This window comes from Planococcus citri, chromosome 2, assembly GCF_950023065.1.
Source record: "Planococcus citri chromosome 2, ihPlaCitr1.1, whole genome shotgun sequence".
NCBI lineage: Eukaryota > Metazoa > Arthropoda > Insecta > Hemiptera > Pseudococcidae > Planococcus > Planococcus citri.
The window spans coordinates 14,572,360-14,594,217 of NC_088678.1; the positions used below are offsets into that span (position 1 = coordinate 14,572,360).

Below are 21,858 nucleotides of genomic sequence, written 5' to 3' on the forward strand. Positions count from 1 at the left end.
ATTTTCGGCCCCCAAACATCATATACTGTTTTAGAAATTTTTGCTTTGGTGCGCCGGGGTGAAAAATTAGATGAATGTGTTTTAGGGGGGTAGGGGGTGAAATGGGAATTTTGAAAAAAATAACTATTAACGAGTAGGGTATCGTTTTCATATGATTCGATACCGCTGAGAACGAATATGACTTCAGATTTTCTGCTACGCTCACCTAGCCCCCTCCAGAGCCCCCCAGCCCCCCCAATTTTCACTATTTTGGAAATAAAGTTATTTTGATGAAATTGGTGTCGTTTTCATATGATTCGATACCACCGAGCACGAATATGACTTCGAATTTTCTGCTACACTCTCCTAGCCCACTCCAGAGCCCCTCAGCCCCCTCAATTTTCATTATTTTGGAAATAAAGTCATTTTCATATTTTGATTATCTCGCGAAATATCGCGTTTTTCGACAAAGTTGTTATTCAAAAAATGTTCTCTGCGTATGTCGTGTTTGATGGGTACGAAGAAGTTTGTACCAAAGATGCTGAAAGAAGACGTCGTTATCGAAATACTGTCGAAATTGATATTTTGGATGAAATGATGCTGATCTCAACGACACAAGAAAATTTTCTATCCAACGCCAAAAATAAAACCAAATTTATTCAATTTTTAAAACGGAGTTTGAGTAATGCAGGCTTCACCATTATGATAGCTGAAGGTGATGCTGACGCTGATATTGTTCGTTTAAGTAGTGAATTATCAGGCAAGGGCAACCACAAAACTGTCATTGTTGGCGAAGATGTCGATCTCATGGTGCTAATGTGTGGAATTGGTTCTACTCGTGATTCTTTATATTTTTTCAAGCCTAAAAAAGGGAGAATTCCTGCTAAGATTTATTCGTTACAAGAAAACAAGAAATTCAAAGATTTTATCCTGTTATTACACAGCTTCAGCGGATGCGATACAACTTCTGCGCCATTTGGAAAAGGGAAAAGCACCTTTGTTAAAATTATGAATGAAATTCAAAATTTAGCACCCATCTTCAACAAATCGAATGCTTCACCTGATGAAATATTTCAAGCTGGGTGTTCATTATTTCTCAAATTGTACGGAGCAACAAATTCTGATCAATCACTTAATAATTTCCGACTTCGATGTTTCTCAAAAAACATACAGAAAAATCGAGTGAATCTGGCCTCTTTACCACCCACCGAAGAAGCTGCACGGCAGCACTCGTATAGATGTTATCATCAGATACAGCTGTGGAAAGGCAATGTACTTCCCCCGGAAAATTGGGGATGGAAAATCGAGGATGGGCACTTAAATCCGAATCAAACGCTGATGGCTCCAGCACCAGATCAACTACTAAAAATTATTTCGTGCAAATGTAAAAAAGGCTGTACGTCGGCGTGCACATGTCGAAAATATGGTAAATGCTCATATGTACTTATTCATTTTTAGTAAAATTAGAATTTCTTTCAAGTAGGTACCTACTCAGCGCTCACCTTCTCCTCAACTTCTTTTGAACCATTACAGAATTATTAGTAGATAAATAGCTAGGTTGCTAGGTATGTAATGTGTTCTTGTACGCTTACAGGTTTGAAATGTTCAAAGTTATGTACCAATTGTTTAGGGGAAGCATGCCTTAACGCCGTTTTTGATTTCATTATTATATACACTTATTCTACAGGTTTCATTTAATTGTAACATCCTTCTAGTGAGTGTGACCTTGAAAAACTTCACTCTGATGTAACTATTTTAAAGATAGTGAAAATTGAGGTCGGGCTGACTGCTGAGGGCTGTGGAGAGAGCTAGGTGAGTGTAGCAGAAAATTCGAAGTCATATTCGTGCTCGGTGGTATCGAATCATATGAAAACGACACAAATTTCATCAAAATAACTTTATTTCCAAAATAGTGAAAATTGAGGGGGGCTGGGGGGCTCTGGAGGGGGCTAGGTGAGCGTAGCAGAAAATCTGAAGTCATATTCGTTCTCAGCGGTATCGAATCATATGAAAACGATACCCTACTCGTTAATAGTTATTTTTTTCAAAATTCCCATTTCACCCCCTACCCCCCTAAAACACATTCATCTAATTTTTCACCCCGGCGCACCAAAGCAAAAATTTCTAAAACAGTATATGATGTTTGGGGGCCGAAAATACATCCAAAAAACGTGTTTCCAAAATTTTACCTCGCAATATTGATTGTTAATAGGCATAAAAAATATAAAAAAACGCCATTTTGAGGGGTAAATATGAGGGGAGGGGGTTGAAAATTTTTGTGGGGATACTTACTAAGGATATACATAACATACTGAAAAATTTTCAAAATCGGTCGAAATGGGGCTGAGAAAAGTGTTATTGAAATTACAGAAAAGGGGGGCTCCCCAAAAAGGGGAGGGGGCGTGGATCTGAAATTTTTCACGCGGAAGTTTCTCGATGGTACCCACCTTCCATGCTGGTATCAACTCGAACACTCTCCGGGACCATTTCATCCCCCATATGCGCCGATAGCTTTTTTGTTTTTTTTTAGAAAACCCCTCTCATTTGAATGGTTCTGGTCCCACCCCCCTTGGGGGTAGAAGGGCAGTTGATATATCAATAGATCGGAAATTTGACGTAGAACACAAAAATAAAGCCATTTTCGACGTAAAATCAAACCCTCGCGAGAAAATCGCAAAAAACGCCGCGGCGGGACACTTTTCACGCTCTAGCACGCGACGCACGTGGGGTACGGGGTGGGACTTTCAGTATGTTAAATAGGACCCCTTCCACTACAGTATCCCGCAAAAAAACCTTTTGTAGGATTTAGTCCGAATAAATCTTCCCATATCATCTAAAATTCCTGTACTAAAAAGGCAGTGCAGCCAGTTGGGGAAAATGAAAAAGTGTAGGTATATTTTTGCAATTTATTTATTTAATAAAACAAGGTTCAAAGGGATAAAATTTCTGAAATTTTTTCAAAAAGCAACGAAAAAAGTAACCAAAAGATTTTTTAGTATGTAATTTTAGTAAATTGATAACTTGAAAAGTAACCAAGTACGAGCCCTGTAAAGTTCGTATTAGACCCCTCCAGAGCAGTTTGAAATTTTCTGGAGGAAATTGAAAAATTACTGGAGGCTCCAGAATGGACCAAAACTAGTAAAGGTGTTGATGTGTAGGAGTTGAACCGATGGAATCATTCACATTGGTTCACTTTGGCTGAAAAAACGTATATTTCACGAAACAATTTTTAAATGCTCCTTTGAACAGTTTTTTCAAATTTTTCAAATTTTCAAAAATTCAAAAATTGACTTTAGGATTTGACATTTTAGTTACAGTGGTTTCAAGACTTAGAAGGGCAAATAGGCGTGGAACTTTGAAAACAGTAATCAAAATTTCGAAAAGTTCGAGTTTGAATTTGATAAAAATGAAAGCTCAACTTTTCATGGCGAGTAAAACGATTGAAATCTAGCATTTCGAAATTTGAAGCAAAAAATACAGAGAAGACACATTTCCATTTAATTTTCAACAATCCAATTTCAAAATGGCATCTACACGTCCCTTAAGGGCATGAATGACGGTCCCAAATTTCTATCAGAATTCAAAACAATTTTTGAAATGAAGTACCATATTGATTATAATTGATTTGAAGACGAGGACAACAAATCTTGGTTTACTGTTTCCATTATTGTTCTTACTGCCCCCTCCCTCTCCTCGTCGTCATCGTGGTCGCACACCTTTACAGGAGATAAGTGTATACTTCCATCTATATTAGCCAGTTTCTAGCAAATCTGATAGTTTCTTTCAAGGTCTTACAGGGAGAGTTTGCTGGTGAGTTTGTTGTTAGCAGCTCCAATCGTTTCCTCCCTATTGTTGTTCTTCCTTGAATTTTCCCCTGTACCTCTAGCATTAAAATACAGTTTTCTCGTATTTTATGTGCTAAATATTTCAGCTTTCTGTTCTTGATATCTTCTATCACGACTTCCCGCTCCCCTCCTATTCTTGCTAATACTTCCTTGTTGGTAATGAAGTCCTTCCATGAGATCTGTAGTAGCCTTTGATACCACCATATCTCAAAAGCAGATACTTTCTTCTCGCATTCTGCACTCATGGTCCATGTTTCACAGGAATACTTCAGAACAGTCCATATGTAGCATTTCATAATTCTCTTTCTCAGACCTAGACTCATCGTTCAATTTCCCAGCACATTGGCAAGGTTATTGAAAGCACTTTTTGCCATTCCAGTCCGTGATTTAATTTCTTTATGATCTCTAGCATCATTGTTAATCAGCGCTCATTTTCTGCATCTGCGCTTCTGTCCCAGCAAGGATCACTTTGTCGTCTGCGTAACTTATTTCATTTATTTTCTTGCCGTTGATCTTGAATCCCATTTGTTTGATTCGCGCTTCTCTCATTATTTCTTCTGCATACACATTGAACAACCTAGGTGAGAGGGGGCATCCTTGTCTCACACCTCTCTTTATACCACATCCGTTCTCCGACTACTCAGTTACAATCTTGATGTTTGCGCTCTGCTCCCAGTACAGGTTCTTGATTATTCGCAGGTCTTTATCATCAATATTGTATTTATTCAGGATCTCCAACATCCTCTCATGGTTGACAAGATCAAATGCTTTCTCATAATCGACAAAGCAACTGAAGCAAACAATGATTTTACTGTTTGCATTCATGTGCTCTTTGAATGATCACTTTCAGCAGGGCAATTGCATCTCTCGTCCCTTTTTTTGCTACAAAGCCATATTGTGTTTCGCTTAGATTTTCATCTATTTTCTTTTCAATCCTGGCATTTATGATGGTGGGTAGTAGCTTCAGTGCATGGCTCATTAATGCGATTGTTCTATATTCAGAGCATTTTTTGCAAGTTGTTCTTCTTTGGTATTGGTAAGAAATTTACTGCTTTGAAGTTCTTAGGCAGCGTACCTGCATCATATATTTCATTTATTATCTTCAGCAACTTCTTCTTAAAAATACCAAAAAATTGAAAATGGCGAGTCATTTTCAGTCCTCAGTGTCCTACCACGTCATACAATTTCAAAAAAAAGATTCAAAAAACATGAAAATGTGTTTTTTTTTACCAATCTGGGACGGTTGAGTTCGAATGTGTTTTGGATCTCATGTTTAAAGACTCAACCTTCCTCCCCCTCAAATTTTGAAAAAGTCTTCATTTTTTTGAAAAATTTAATTCCGTTTAGTAACTTAATTTCTTTAAAATGATTGTTCTATTATATTTTTAAAAGACATTCAAAAACATCTTGATCAGAATTTTTGGATTTTCTCCAAGAAAAATTTTTCTTTAGGCTGAATATTGTTAATCAAAACAAACAGAATAAACATTTCACAAAATATTCACATGTTAGAACATTGTCAAAATAAATACCTACATATTAATTTTGGAGTGTTTTAAAAAAAAGTTTCCAATTCAAGAAGTAGAAACGTCTCAAAAAAATTGAATTAATTAATCGAAACAAAGATCCTTCTAAAACAAAAACCTCCGAAGAAAAGAAGAAAACTAATCCACCTAACACAATACCAGTAGATAAGTAAACAACCTCTACAATTTCATTTTCCGGCCCAAAAAAAGAAGAGTAAAAGTAAGTAATTAAAGCCGCCAGAGAAGCAAAGCTTTACGTAGGTATACGTAATATGCCCAGATTTAGACAATTTTAACGCCTATAAAATATCAACACTGCGATAAATTTAACCTCGTGTCGTTCATCTTCAAACACGTTCGCAACACACAAGCACAACCATCTCTAATGTACGATACACTATCGAATTAAATAGCTAGGTACTCTCGGTCGGCGAGTAATAATTGCGTTAATACAGCACCGAAAGTACTCTTCTAGGTGAACCTACATCGTAGTACGTAGAACCTACGCATACGACATGGACATGACGGACATCGGGACAAGCTAGGCCATTCGGCAGATAGTGAGCCGAGAACCGAGATTTTGGGCAACAGAGGGAAAAAAAGCACACGAAGAAATCGGCCGAATGGGCGATCATTACTTTACAACACTGCGTAGTGTGTACACGAGAATTGTAAGTTTTTGAAAGTTTTAACCGCGCGTCACGGTGTAGTAAAAGCGTCGTAATCAAATGTTTTGAATTGAGAAAGTAGGGGAACACTTGTGACGTCATCGAAAGACGCTGGTAGGAGAGCACGGGTACAAGGGAAGCGTCGATATTCCGAACGACGACGCTACCGTGGTAGCGCGCTGTGTGGAAGCATTTAGTTCGAGTGTTCGAACCAGTGATAGCCGCGAAAAATACTGCAAAAATCCCCGTATCGGAAAATATTTTCTGCGTTTGCATACACACTCGCGTATTTATGGAAAAACTGTGTCGAAGGTGAATATTTTTTTTTTTTCATTAATTCATTCGACGACGTCAGTCGAGCAAATTTATATCGTCGAATATACAGCATCATTAGCCATGGCCGCCGCTATACTTACACGGTAAATACACCAAGTTCATTTAGCTCGTAAAATGCATGCTTTAAATTAGCTTTATAGTATCACCGAGACCGAGACGTACCGGGCATCAACCCAGGGAGGTGTTTTGGTTCAATAAATTAAACACCGACTGCAGCTTTTTTTCCCTCGGCGAATCTCTTAGGTGTGTCTGAGCTCGATTTTTCGACTCATTTTATCTCTAATTTCGAGCTTTTTGCGGAAATTGGTCACGAACCGGTCACAATTCGGATTCGAGGTCTTTTGCAAAAGTCACGAAGCACGAATGGGCCTTTGTAGAAAAAACCTACTTCCTGTTTTATCAGTCCGGGTCATAGGCTTTTCGCTTGTAACCATTTTTCCACCTCGAGACCAATTCATTCGATACGATACATTTTTAATGATGACATTTTCCGCTGCAAAGAATTCAGCTTTTTTCGCTTTCGTTTTCCGGCTTTGAAATCAACTGCCTCTCACACGAAGAAGATTCGTTGCTTTTTTGCTCAGCACTTTTATCGTTCCGAGATTCGTCGTTGTTTTTTTTTCTCGCTCGAACATTAAAAAACCATTACTCGATGGAAAAAATTACCTCAAAATCGCGTTCTTTAAAGTCCAACTAGACGTTTTAGCTTAAATAAGGGCGGTGGTTTACTCGTATTTTATCTGTACTGTATGACTATACCATATAAAATTACCACCCTCGCCATCGTCGTCGTCGTAATCAACAACAACAACAACAACACCATCAAAGTATATCTTTGGTACGCGAAATTGCATTTTTGATACAAAGGTGCGTGTTTCTGTAAGGTAAATTATGCTAGCGAGAGATTTCACGTGGGCTCGGTTACAGCACAATCAATATTCTACAAAAACGAATCGAGTATACGAGTATTATAAGTGGACTTTCGCCGGTTAAACAGTGTAACATAACATACTACATAGTAAGTTGGCGAGTATAGTTTATATAACATGACAATGTCGCACTTGACAATTTTTTCCTCTGTATTTTTCAACATATCGTTTCGTTTAACTTCATACGTAGCTTAGGTACATTTAAAATGCTTTGAAAATTTAATCGTAATTAATATTTAATCGAGACGTGTTCCTTTTTTTTCATTTTCATTTTCATCTGCTTTAATTATACTATACTTCTCGTGATGTTGCAAAGTTGTAAAATTCTATACGAATTCCGATTGGATGAATTTCCAGAAATGATAACGTAAATGTACCGGAGGAGGTAGGGGAAGTGAGGGGGAGAAAATAGTGTAGAATAGCTGCGCGCGCATCTGACCAATAGATATTCTACGGGGTGATATGTCCAAGAAAAGACATGGAATATCGTGTTAAAATGAAGGTGCCCCCCTTTTCTTTAGAAAGTAAATGACAAAACATACTTTTAAAAAAATCAAATCAACATTGGAAAATTTCAAAGACACAGAAGGGATTAGGCATCCGGTCCAGATTTTTAAATTACCTGGTCAGGATGTCTAACAAAATTTCAAAATGAAAAAGTAGGACTTAAGTAGGACTTTTAGCAGGACTTTCAGCAGGTGATTTTTCGGGCACCTAAGGAATTTTTTAAGCTGGGGGTAGGGTCAAAATTTACCTTCAAGTGTTTAGCTAAATTTTTGAAAAAAATGTTTGCTTTTCTGATGATTTCAAACACCTTACGATTTTATTGAAACAATGTAGACGCCAAAAATATAACGTTTCACTCCAATTTTTCGTTTTATTTTCTCCTTATCAATTTTAAAAATTGATATATTACATCAATGTTCGCTTAAAATCAAAAACTCTAATTCTTCAATTTCGATTGTAAATATTTCATATTATTATTTGCTCAAAATTTTGAAATTCGAATACCTAGTTTTTTTGTTGAACAATTGAACATGGAAAATAAAAAGCAAATGGGTCCGAGCAAAGCGAGGATAAAAGCTCTCGAAAATTGATATTCCAGAAAGTATAAAAACGATAGAAAAATTACAAATGATATTTTTTTTTTGTGAAAAATCCAAAATTAAAAAAGAAAAGCAAAAGGACCCGATCGAAGCGAGGGCAAAAGCTCTCGAAAATCAGTATTTTGAGAGGTATAAAAAACTATGTTCTTTGGGCATAAAAATTTTATCATCATTGTTTAAAAATTTTGAAAGTCGAAAAATAAATGATTTTTTTTGAAAAAATTCAATATGAAAAGAGAAAAGCAAACGGGCCCGAGCGAAGCGAGGCCAAATCCCGAAAATTAGTATTTTGAAGGGTATGAAAACGATGTTTTGTTGTTTTCTTGAATGATATACAAAGATGAAGAAGTGTATTATTTTTGTTTCAATTTTTCTTGTTCATCATACCAAATTTCATAGCTTTATCATGATTTGCCGTTTATTGCTTAAAAAATACATTTTGCCACTGAACTATGAGCATAAGAGCCCAATCAGAGCGTTTCCTCAATGTAGAATGGATGGAAGGAGGGGAAGGGAGGGTGATGAAGGTATCAAGAAATTCTTGTTCACTCGGTAAGCCATTTGCTTGATTTTTTTGATTTTTTTTTCTGGAGATGATTATTACTTCAAATAGGCAGAACGCCCTCAAAAATGCAAAAACTCATTTTCTCCATAGTTTTCATCCTCAAAAGTACCCTCGAATCTGGCTGAAAATCCCATTTTCCTCTCTCCCATCAAAATACACCCTTTCAAAGCAAGTTTCCGGCCATCGTCCCATTTTTATCCAAATTCGTTGATTTTACTCACTTTTATAATCATAATATTCATGGAAAAATTGCAACACAAGAGATGAAATTATCGAGCAGAATAAATCGATCAGTGAGATGCAGTTTTTTTGTTGAATGAAAATCGGAACAAGCCAAATAGAAATTATTTTGTTTAAATACTTTAAGTAAGAAAATCGAGAGTGAAAATTATGAAAAAAGATTTCCAAATTCAGGAGCTAAAAAATTTAGAGGAATATAGCTTTTGAAAGAGATACGTACTTCGAAATTTGAATAGCTTTTGGGGAGGGGGAGAGTAAAGTTTAGCTCGAGCAAAAAGAGGGCGAAAAATTTGAAAAAAATTGAAATTTGGGGTAAAAAGTTAAAAAACAGGTTTGGGCCTCCAGGGTTATATGCATAGTTCCGAGATCTCCTCTAAAAATTTGCTTAAAGAGTTTCTCTTGGGTGTAAGTATGAAAAAAGCCTAAAAGACATGATCACTCAAAACTTTGACGCGTTCTGGAAGTGAAAAAGTATTTTAAGGAAAAAATCCAAGAACAGGCATCTCAATTGAATTTTGAAAAAAAAAAGAAATTTAAGGAACATTTTTCACCAAAAAAAAAGGACTAAAAAAGGACCTTAATACTATCGACTTCGGGTGTTTTGGGCCAATATCAACTCAATTATTTCATTTGCTATACAAAATTGAAAAAAAAAAACTTCAAAATTATTTTCATTTGGAATATTTTTATGAAACTAACAACTAAAACATCAATTCCGATTAGATTATAAAAATAGAAAAAAATTGACGAAATAAAAAAAAACTGAAACAAAGGATACCAACCGCGCCGAAATTAAAAATAAAAACTCTAACTGGACCGTACCGAAGTCGTTTTTCAGGGGGGAGGGGGAAGAGGAAACATAAAAATGCCAACTCGTAATTTTTTTTGCCTTGAAATTTCCAACTCTAAATTTTTGAAGGAATGAAATTCGCAGGCAAACAAAACTATAAAAAACGACGATTTTTCGTGTGAAGAGTTACAATTATAAGAAGTTTACCATTTTGCTTCAAAATTTTGAAATTCGAATGATAGTTTTTTTTAACAAAATGAAAAAAAAGCAAACTAGCTCTCAAAAATCATAGTATTTCGAGAGGGGTAAAAACGATGTTTTCTGGTGTGATAAATGAAGAAGTTTATTATTTTTATATTTTCGCTTCAAAATTTTAAAATTTGAATTTTGATTTTTTTTAAAAATTCCAACTAGAAAAAAAAGCAAACGAGGCCTGGAATACTTAATGGTTAATAGTACAAAAAAGAAAACCAAAAAAAAAAAAAAAATAGAAACAAATTCTATCGTTCTTATTCTTATGAGTAGCCTTATCAAAAATGCAGAACATGGTTATTCTACTGCATTTTTTTTCAACTTTTACACCATTTTTTCTCTTTTACCGACTTTTCTTAAGAAAAGTGGAGTACTGTATTTGTTGCGATGGTGGAAGTTGGGTCGGGGAGTGACTTTTCTTTACGTTTTGAGGGTCTGGGATCACGATACGACCATTCCCGAAAATTCAGGTTTCCTTATATAAGGTTTATATATATATATATATATATATATATATATATATATATATATATATATATAAGTTTTTTTTGGTTTTTTCGATATAACTCAAAAGCTGTAAACTTTTGGATCGTGGTGATAATTTTGGTTTGTAGGGACGGTAAAGGCCTAGTTGTATGCAAAGTTTCATCAAAATTGGTTCAGCCGTTTTCTAGATATTGAATTTTGAAAAATTGTGAAAAAAAAGTTTAAAGTTCAATAACCTCGAAAACTTTGAACTTTTGGAGCATGATGGTTATGTCAAAAAATCGGGCTTGTAACCTAGTTATAAGATTATAAATTTGATCAAAATCGGTTCAGCCGTTCCTGAGAAATTTCATTTTTAATGAATTTTGTGCAAAGTCACCCTGCAAATTTTGTCGCTCGATAAACGCTGAAGCTGCGAACTTTTGAAACATGCTGATGATGACAAAATGTTAGGCAAGTATCCAACGGGTGAAAATTTAAATTTCATCAAAATCGGTTAAGCTGTTCTTGAGTAATTAATTTTTAAAGTTGATGATTTTTTCAATGTGCCATTTTACCAAATAAAATTATCGATTTTCGTATTATTTCGAAATTCGAATATTCGCGGATGAATTTTTGGAAATTTGAGTTCGACAAAAAATCGAGGATATTTTTATTGATACAATGTACGTTTAAACGATACGTTTATCGATCAATTTCACGAAAATAGAAATGAAAATTTATCGAATTTCTTATTTCAAATAGGTAGTCAACATGTATACCTTTTAAAATTGCCTTTCGGAAAAGTACAACGGTGGACCTGTGGCGAAGGAGTTGGCTTGGTGAGCGGGTGGTACACGGTTCAAATCTTACCCCAGGAGCAAATTTTTTTAAAAATTTTTTTAACGATTTTTGACAGAAAATGTTGGAATTTATCGATTTTTTTATTTCGAATGTACGCGGATCAATTTTGGACTCGATAATTACTCGATATATTCGCGAATAATTAACCAAAAATTAATTAAATGGATTTTTGACAGAAAATGTTGAAATTTATCGATTTTCTTATTTCGAATTCGTTCCTGTATAATTTACCAAAAATCAATCGAATAATTCGATTCGTTCGCGAATGATTCATGAAAAATTAATACATGAATGATTCATTGGCAATTGATTAACAGACCCGTCAATTCGTTCGTGAACAATTCAACGAAAATAAATTGAATAAATCGAGTCGTTCGCGAATGATTCACGAAAAATAATTCAATGAATCGAGTCATTCGCGACTAATTTATCAACTATATTCGTTCGCGAATGATTTACTAACAATTGATAAATTCGTTCGTGAATGATTTACCAAAAATTAATCATATGAATTGATTCGTTCGCGAATAATTCAGAAAAAATAATTCAATTCGTTCGTGAATGATTCACCAAAAATGGAGTGAATGAATCGATTCGTTCGCGAACGAGTCACTTATACGAATCTATTCGTTCGCGAATGATATATTAAAAATTGAGTGAATGAATCGATTCGTTCGTGAACGAGTCACTCATACGAATCAATTCGTTCGCGAATGATTCATCAAAAATTGAGTAAATGAATCGATTCGTTCGCGAACGAGTCACTTATTCGAATCAATTCGTTCACGAATGATTCAGTAACTATTGATCAACTCGTTCGCGAGTGATTCACCTAGAAATGAATCAATTTGTTCAATCCCCGATCGTTTGTAAATGATTCTATTCGATTGTAAACAAATCAATTGCTGTACAAGTGTTTAAAAAAAAAAACGAATCAATTCGTTTATAAAATATTTTTATTTAGAGAAAAGTCGGTATTCTCACGCTTAATGCGTGAGTGTTTTTTTTATAGGTACAATTATAATTTTTTTTAAGGCGAGTGAAAATCATGAAAATAAGGATCTAAAAAGGTCTTTCTGGGAAAAGAGGACTTTTAAGGACCAAGATTGAAAAAAAGAACAAGTTCCTTATAAAAAGGACCAATTCAGATGCCTGCAAGAACCAACGTGATAGAGAATTGAATTTCCAATCATTTTGCTGATATTTGGTGTTTTTTTAGAATACTTTTTTTCCAAAAACTTAGAAAAAAATTAAAAATTTCAACATTTGTCGAATATGACTTCACTCGGGACTCCACTTCCCTCCCTTGAAATTTTTCCTCAACTCCCAAACAGATTAGAAAAATCTTGAACAGGGCAGTTTACATCTGAAGTACTTTTGTTTTTGTAAAAATGAATGTTTTTTCATGAAAATCAAAATTATTAAAAGTTTTCAATAATGAATTTGTCCACAAAAAGCATCAATTGATTTGTTCGGGACTCACTCTGGCAAGTCCAATTTGTTAAACAGGGGGTGGGTTCTTTTACTCCAATATGATTTGAAACAAGCTAAATAAGGATGAAAAAATTGAACTTGAATTGAAATTGACTCCGAAGAGCAAAAGGAAGGAACTTCCATGCATAATACTCGAGGGAAAAAAATTGAAAGGATGGATACATTTTTTGATTTAATATTGAAAAAAAAACACCAAAAGATCAAAAACGCATAAAAGTTGCCAGAAAAATAGAAAAATCAGTCAAATTCTCACAAAAAAAAATTTACAATAATGAAAATTTCGCCAAGAGATTTTGGATTTTCTCGATTGCAGCATTTGAAATAATTTATAAAAACACGGAAATTGGGGCATCATTTGAAGCGAGAAGAGCAGTCAAAATTAAACGGTTAGAAAAATGCCTGAATGGTTGTATTTCAGGTATTTACCTACTCGTAGTTTAAAAAACGATGCATTTTTGAATACCTAAATCAAAACTAGTCAACTTACCCATAATTATGCTCCCTTACTCTTGTGAAAAATATTTTTCATTCACCTGAAACAATAAAAAAGCAAAATTGATGGTCGATTAGCAGATTGACAAATAGAAAGCATTCAATAAATACACATGTTATGTCAAAAAAGTCTACTAAATCAATTTAAATAGGTTATAGGTATGACCTAAAATTTTCTGAGGTCAATTAAATTCTCAAACTTGAATTCATTGTAAGATGGCGACAAAATTTTTTTGTTTCATGGCTCAAGCTCACATTCTCCTACGAAAATGCGATAAAATTAGCATGTTATAAGTTGTGTCTTTAGAATCATAAATCTTGAAACTAAATCAAAAGAAAGGGGGGGTTTATTCAATTGACCAACACATTTAGAAAAATGACGCAACTTTTTCTGAAAAAAATTTCAATTAATGAATTTTTGATCACTTTATATTTTTTTCTGAATTTAGGTACAGAAAAGTTTTGACGAAAATTTCAATAGACTAAAAACATGAAAAATTTTCAAAACAAAAAATCTTGAGTAAAAACCAAAACTGAATCTGAAAAAATATTATCAATTAAAATATGTACATAGGTACCTATTTTAGAAAATTAATATTGTGAATCTCCTTTTTGCCACTGTCACTGTCAAAAACCACAGTGCAATCTTTCATACGAGAAAGTTCAGCGACCTCTTGACTTGCAAAATAAATATTCCCGCTTCGATCGCCAAGTCATTGATCGTTCTAGTTTCATTGGTTGTTTTGTGATATCAGTTCACGAAGAGTGCTTCAGTAATCCAAAGAGTCTGCAAACTCCAAAGATACTCTGTTATTCGAGCACTCTTGGACTCATCGAAACACCTCAAGAGGTCGTTCAGCTCGATCAATAACAACGAAACAGACAACACTCTTCTTAAACCACCTCAGCATTATCTCAGCATTACTTACTCGTATATAATACGCAAACCAAAATGAAAAATGATCGAGTATGTTAATCGATTCGCGAGTCTTTTTGTATATTATTTCACGAAGGTCGTACAATAATGATTACGACGACCGCGAGGACAATGCTGATGAGGTAATAGTGATAAAGCGCGAATTACTTTATTACCATTTTTATTCTCTTTTATTCATACCTACTCTTTGCGGCGATGATAGCATTATGTACGTTCGTATCGGGAATAAGTATTATTCCGATGAATCGTCAATTAGTATAGGTATCCTATACCTCTATTACCTATGTGTATATGCAAATCTACCTCGAAATCATCGACCAGACACCGACATTGAAAATAGACCCGATATTTACAGTTGATTATGGTTACATGGTGTATTTTTTCTTCTTTTTTGTGTGCAAAATAAACATCGTCGTCGTCGATGTACAAATGGTCGATTTTTTTCCTATACTGTTCTAAACTAGACCACTGAGAGCTAAATGAAGTCCCGTGGGAAAATATATTCACATTTCACAGGTTGTCCTTATACGTAGGTATGTCTACGTATCGCGATATAATATACCTGTGGAAATTTACTCTCCAAAAAGTCTCTTTTCGAGCGTCTGAAATGCATGCCACGAGTATACCCCAGACGAGAAAAATTTCAATTTTGTAGCCAAAGTACATGAAAAATTCATCGAATCAAGGTCAAAATTAGAGGAAAAATTCTTAATGAAAAATTCACCAACGGGTCTCTCTCTCTCTCTTTCTTTTTTCAAAAATGGTCGAAAATTTTCTCAAGTTTTTCCAAAGATTATACCGCGTGTTCGAGGCGGTCGTATGATTGACAGATTTATTTTTAACTTTGAACAAAAAAAGTCAAGCCATAGAAAAAACTGAGAATTTTTAAAATTTTGAATGTTCATTGGTAGGTATTGAAAAACATCGTCGACGACAGTCTCCATTTTTACCTCTTTTTCTTTTACACAAAACTCGGAAAAAATGGCCACATTTTTAAATAAATATTATCTACGTTGAAAACTGAAATTTGATCTCGAGCTTCCTCAAAACAAAATGATAATTATAGCCTTGTTTCCTCTAAAAGTCTTAACATTATAATGGCTTAATTAAATCGTATCAAAATTAACGAAGTACAATTATCTATGTTAATACAAGGTAAATTGGTATATTATATGTATAAAGTAGGGCATATACAAAACTCAGAGTAAGCCATAAGTGACTGGTTTTTTTGGTAATTTGCTAGAAAAAAGTGAATTTAGTAATGATGAACAATGAACATGTATCGTCTCATTATTTCAATAGTAGATGAATAAGCTTCTTCGGAATTACCAAAACTATCCTATTCGAAACCTTGAAACTTCCGAAAAACGGAATAATTTAGGACTATATATACTCGCATAAATAAATAAATACATCATTTTTTCGAGTAAAAAAAAAAAAAGAATAATAATTAAAGTTTTCTCACAAAAATGTATCAAGACTGCTGGTTATTACAAGTAGGTAAGGTACCTACTCAAAGTTTTTTTTTTTTTTTTTTTTTTAAATTTCCGACATTGAGAATTGTTTTTCCAAATTTGGATCATTTTTCAAGTCTTCAACAACGGAAATATCAATCGTTTTTGATTTGAAAAATTAAAATGTTTCTTTTTTTTTCAAGTTTCAGTGAAAGCTTGAAGGTATATGAAAGAGAACGAGAAAAGTGGTCGATCAGAAGTTTTTTTTCTTCAAAATTTTATGGGACCTAATCCGGGAAGGAAGAGAGCTATCACACCCTTGTGGATGAAAATTTAGGCATTTTATTGTTTGTTGAGCAATTTTTTTTTTTTTTTACAGAAAAATTATGCCAATTGTAAGATTACTCCAGCAAATATGTATTTTCATCAAATAATCGTACAATATGAAGGATTTTAGAAAATTATGTCACATTGTGACTTTTTCACACCTTAAAATTTTCATTTGCCCTCCTCTTGAATCCTGGCATGAATTTTGTGCAAATTGAAATAAATGTTTTGAAACAATAAAATATTATAAAAATTGCATTTTATAGGAATATTTTTGAGCAAAAAAACAGTCTTTTTAAAATTTATTTTTACAATTTTTTTTTTTTAAAGAAGCTTAAAAATGTCATTTTTTAGGTTTTTTTTTCAAATTAACTTAATTTTTACTCATTAAAAATGCTTTTGGGCGAATTTTCCCTCAACACTATTTTTGCAGGTAAAAGTACTCTATTCATGAAGAAAAATATCACTATTCACTTCCATTCAAGTTTTTAAAAACCGGGTTATTGAGGAAATTCGTTCAAAATTTTTTTTATTAGATTAAAAACAAGTGTAGTACCAAATTAATAAAGGTAAGTACTAAAAAAACGCAAAAAGAAAAATAACATTGAAAGAAAAAAATTGAGAAAAGCACCAAGAAAAATTGATAATTTGTTTTATTATCATTGAATAAATTAGACACTTAAAAAAATGAACAATTTTTGGTACAGATTTTCATCATCAGCTTTCAGATGATTGTATTTGGATTGCCTAGTATATTTTCTACATTTGGTTTATAATATGAGTAGTACTGTATGCATGAGTCCAGTATATGTTGAATGGTCACATTTGTATCACAAGTTGGGCATTTTTTCAGAAATTTTTCCTAGAAAAGTGAACTGTGTGTGAATGTGGTGTGGCCTATGCGGATCCTAGCTAAAATTACTTCTTCTCGGTTCTCACCTGCTTAAGCGATATGAGGTGACTGGATTTGGCGGTATAATGTTTTTATAAGATTAAATTTTTCCTTTGATATCAGTCAAGTTGGCAGGATCAATAACAACACATTTACTAACTGGCAGAACTTTTGGTCACAACAAACTTCAAACAAGCTCTTCCAACATAAAAAAACTACTCTCCCCTGGAAAAATCTAGGCCACCTGAACAGAAAAGAAGAAATCCTGATTACCAGACTAAGAATAGGCCACACAAAAATTACTCATAACCACTTATACCAAAAAGAACCAAAACCCTCATGCCAATTTTGCAGAAACGAACCCATATCCATCCAACACATACTTTTCAACTGTCCCCAACTAAAACAAAACAGACTTACACTACAGATAAAAGAAAACCCACCTACTATCCCTGACGAACCCTCAGAAATACAAAAATTCATCTCCCTAGTAGAAAACATCGGCCTCACAAACCAAATCTAGCCCCCCCCCCCTTACGGGTGTAATAATCTTGTAATTATAAACACCCACAAAAAAAAAAAAAAAATATTGTAGGAGGCAAGCAGTTCTCTAGTGTGATTTCCAAAAGGTTTATAGGTAGTGTATTGGTTTTCAAGGCTTGGATGAAAAATCTTGAAGTAATTCAGGTAGTTGAGGTGGTATGGGTTCATGCCAATCTTGAGATAGTATTTCAGAGGAAGGCAGTTTCTCCTTTCTTGCAGAGTGGTGGTGCCTACTTCTGTGATAAGTTTTGAGATGAGGCTTGTGCAGAAAGCTCCTATACAGAGACAAAGAGCGTGATTTCTAATGGAATTTAATTTAACGTGATTTCTAATGGAACTTAATTTATGTAGGTCTGATTTGGCAGCTGAATTATAGATAATCAATCCGTAGTCAATAATGGATTGGAGGTGACTTGTTTATACTCATAATAATGCCCATCTGTCTACACCCCATCTAGTATAACTGAGTTTTTTCATAATATTGATAGCATTGTTTCCTCTCTGTTTAACATAGTTGAAGTGAGTCTTCCAATTCATACATTCATCTAGATAGAGTCGAAGCAGTGGCGTAGCCAGGATTTTCTCAAGGAGGGGGCAAAACTAGATTTTTATGCATGAAAAATCGAAATGAGGAGTAACCCATACAACAATGACCATGCTAATTTTGATGTGAATGTTGACCCATCCACATCCATCACTTTTGGATGCCACATGTCAATCTGAATTTTGACCCCGTGTTGAGCTAATTGTTGATGTAATTGTCAACTGATGTTGATGTGCATTTGTGTCAACAATTGGCTCGACACAGGGTCGAAATTCACATCAACATGGGGCATCCAAAAGTGACGGATGTGGATGGATCGACATTCACATCAAAATTTATGTCAACCACCTGCAAATTTGAGTTTGAAAATTTTTAATTTTTTTTCCAAAATGATTTCCTCTAATGTGGCTATTGCTTCTACTGAAAACAGCATCGATGCAAAGTCCACTTCTGAAGAAGTAGGTACAGACAAATAGTCTGTATAATCAAAAAGTTGAAAAGAAATTCCTTATATCAAAGACAGTGCAATACTTTATCTAAGAGTACTAAACTAATCCATTTTCATGTCGACATGTTGATGTTAATGTTGATGTGAAATTTGACATCAACAAATACATCCACAATATCAACATCATATGTGAGGGCGCATACGGAAAGGGACCTAACGACCAAAAAAAAAAAAAAAAAAAAAAAGTTCTCTGAAATTACTTTTTTTTTTTTTTTTGGTCGTTAGGTCCCTTTCCGTATGCTCCCTCACATATCATCTACAACTCCAAACTGTGGAAACGTGAATAATTTCATCAATGCCCTAAAAAATTTGTTTTCCTCATTGAACAAGATCATATTTTTGAATGTTTACAGAAGATTCCTACTAAATAATTAATTGATCACTTTTCCATCATTATGTTGAAAAAAAACGTAGTCAATGTAAATGTCAACATCGACAATTGTTGTGCGGGAAGTTTCTAGAAACCTATCATGATGTGTGGTGATTTCATGAAAATGAACCGCCATGAAGGCAAAATTACTGCTTGAGCAAAGCAAGAGCCGAGATTGTTAGAAAAAACATCCACTTTTGCATGTTTTCTTTCAAATTTTCACTTGCAAGGGGGGCATGGCCCACTTCACCCCCACCCGCACCCCCTTGGCTATGCCACTGAGTCCTAGAAATTTATGAACAGGACTACATACTTGTAATTTGGGTTGAGCACAAAAGCATAGTGCACCAATTTTTGTACATAAAGCTAGCGGGAGACCGCTTGAAATTTCACTTTTTTTCTTATAAAAACATTTTAATTTTTTCAATTAATTTTTGAAACATGTAAATTTCAAACATTTTTTGCCTAGAAATTATTTTTCTTCCTTAAATAATGTAAAATTTCGAGAGGTTTCCCGCTTGAGTCCCGCTTGCCTTAGCAGCATGCTCAGACCAAATTTCAGTATTGTAGATTTGAAGGTTGATGCTCTGTGTGGGCCCACATTTGTGATGAAAGTTGATAATAACAGTTTTGTTTCAGTGAAAATCTCAGTCCTTTTTCAGTAATCCACCTCTGTAGATGATTTCGCACCTTGGGAGTAATAAGGTGGCATCTCAAAAAAGTGAAATTTTACAGGAGAGTGATTTTCTTTTTTTTAAAAACTTGATTCATTATTTTTATCAACTTATAATTAATTGTGAGGAATGAATAGCACCTCATTTTAAAGATCTGGTATCCTACCTTCATTTAGCATGAGAACACTTTGAAAAATAAAATCTTAAAGAGGAAATATTTCAATGTTTGGAAAACATTTTGAGTTAGAACCTTTCATTAAAGTTGATGTGGAGGCGAAAGGAAGCATCCAAAAAAAAATTCATGATCACAAAGTTGTAGAGAATTAAATTTCCAATCGACACAATGACGTTAGTTTTTTTCTAGAGTGCTTAGTTTTTGAGTTTTTCTCAAAAAACTAAAATTTCATTATATGAGCAAATTCATTTTTCTGAAAAGTGATCAATAATTTAAAATTTTTTTCCATTTGGTACAAACCAATAAAAAATGCGCTCCTTGTGACTACGAGTATTTCTAACTGACAAACATTCAAAACAATCAAAACTATTTGTTAACACTTTGTATGTAAGTACGAAATTTGCTCAAAAAAGGTGGAGTTTTTTGAGATGTACCCTTATAACTCCAAACAACTTGCAATGTTGTTGAAATTTTGAGTTAGGCCATTTGCGTTTTTTACAAGATCTAGATAATGTATCCAACTCAAAGTGAAATCTTTGGTTGAGGGGGGTCATACAAGCCCCAAAAATGCAAAAACATCAAAATCATTTTTTTTTTTTAGATGTCACCTTATTACTCCCGAGGTGTGATTTATTGTTTCTTGCAGACTTTTTTGAAGTTTGTTGATTGATTTTGCTCTAATAAAGATCGCCAAATTGTCAGCAAATAGTGAGTAATTTACTGGTTTGAGTATCACGTTTTTTATATCATTCATTGCCAGTATGAGTAATATGGGACTAATTACTGCACCTTGGGGTGTGCCAATTTCTTGAGTATAAATGCCAGAGTAAGTTGTGTTCAGCCGGATTTTGAATGTTCGATTCCTTACAAATGATGATATAAAAAGAGGTAAATTTCCTTTGAGCTTGAGATTTTTCAATGAGCTCATAATAACTTGTTTTGGTATCCTATCAAACGCTATCTCTATGTCATGTCAAAGAAAACACAAGTTGTATACTGGCCAGGTGTGGAACCATCTAAGATTTCTTGTTGAAGTTTTATGTATTAGCTGATCCAATGTTGACCTGCCTTTTTTAGGCTACTTAATAAGCTCATTTCTGGAGAAACTCCTCTTTTTACCTCTCCCCTTCCCTTCCATCAATTTATAGAGATGCGTGAGAACAAAATAAAAGAGTATTTTTCAGATAATCACCCTAATCTTAAGAAGAAGGAAGAGGGATCGAAGGCAGAATTGGCCAAAAAATGATGAGTTTTTGGACGAAAAAAGTAATGTACCTACTGTAGATAGGTGGTGAAACTGAAAGAAATTCAATTTTTTTTAAAAATTGTCATCCAAAAACAATCAAAAAATGAAATTTGTTTCACACGTTCTCTAAAAAATCCAAGTTTTAAAAATTTTAGGGGTGTGAGTGTGGGGGGGGCTCAATCATGACAGGAAACCCCGGACTCATTACCACGTCTGTACGAAATTGTATCACAGATTATTTATGACGAGATCTTCTCAACTCTCCAGCGTTCAATGATTTTTCTTAATTCACGAGTTGACCTACCAATTCACTTCCTGGTCATCGTCAACAGTACAAAACCTAATCTTATAAGCCTACATAAAAATCCTCGCTATCATTTCCTCTTCATTCTACACGAATTTCTGCATCATTTAATCATGGTATAAACGGCGCGTAAACGCAAACGCCAAACCAACAACAAACCCGTTAATTTAATACGAGTAGATTTCCACGACGTCGTGGTGGTAATTCCATCCGGTCTGGATGTGTTGAAAACTCATTACTTACACTTGTATGTACGTAGTACATATATCTGTTCCTCTCGCTAAAATACGAGTATAATGATGATGCATAAAAAAGGTGACTCGACGGTGGTGA

General features: G+C 34.2%; 1 protein-coding gene and 1 long non-coding RNA gene across 2 annotated transcripts in view; one reads left to right on the plus strand and one right to left on the minus strand.

Annotated features, from left to right (window-relative positions):
• Window positions 1-13,585, minus strand: part of LOC135834780 (uncharacterized) — a 42,232-nt gene extending 28,647 nt beyond the window's left edge. The window contains exon 1 of the long non-coding RNA XR_010556756.1: window positions 13,547-13,585. This is a non-coding gene — a long non-coding RNA (uncharacterized LOC135834780). The remainder of the gene's footprint in view (window positions 1-13,546) is intronic.
• Window positions 6,162-21,858, plus strand: part of LOC135834775 (5'-AMP-activated serine/threonine-protein kinase catalytic subunit alpha-like) — a 66,998-nt gene continuing 51,301 nt past the window's right edge. Inside the window, exon 1 of the mRNA XM_065348747.1 lies at window positions 6,162-6,437. The gene's annotated coding sequence lies outside the window, so the exon portion shown is untranslated. The remainder of the gene's footprint in view (window positions 6,438-21,858) is intronic.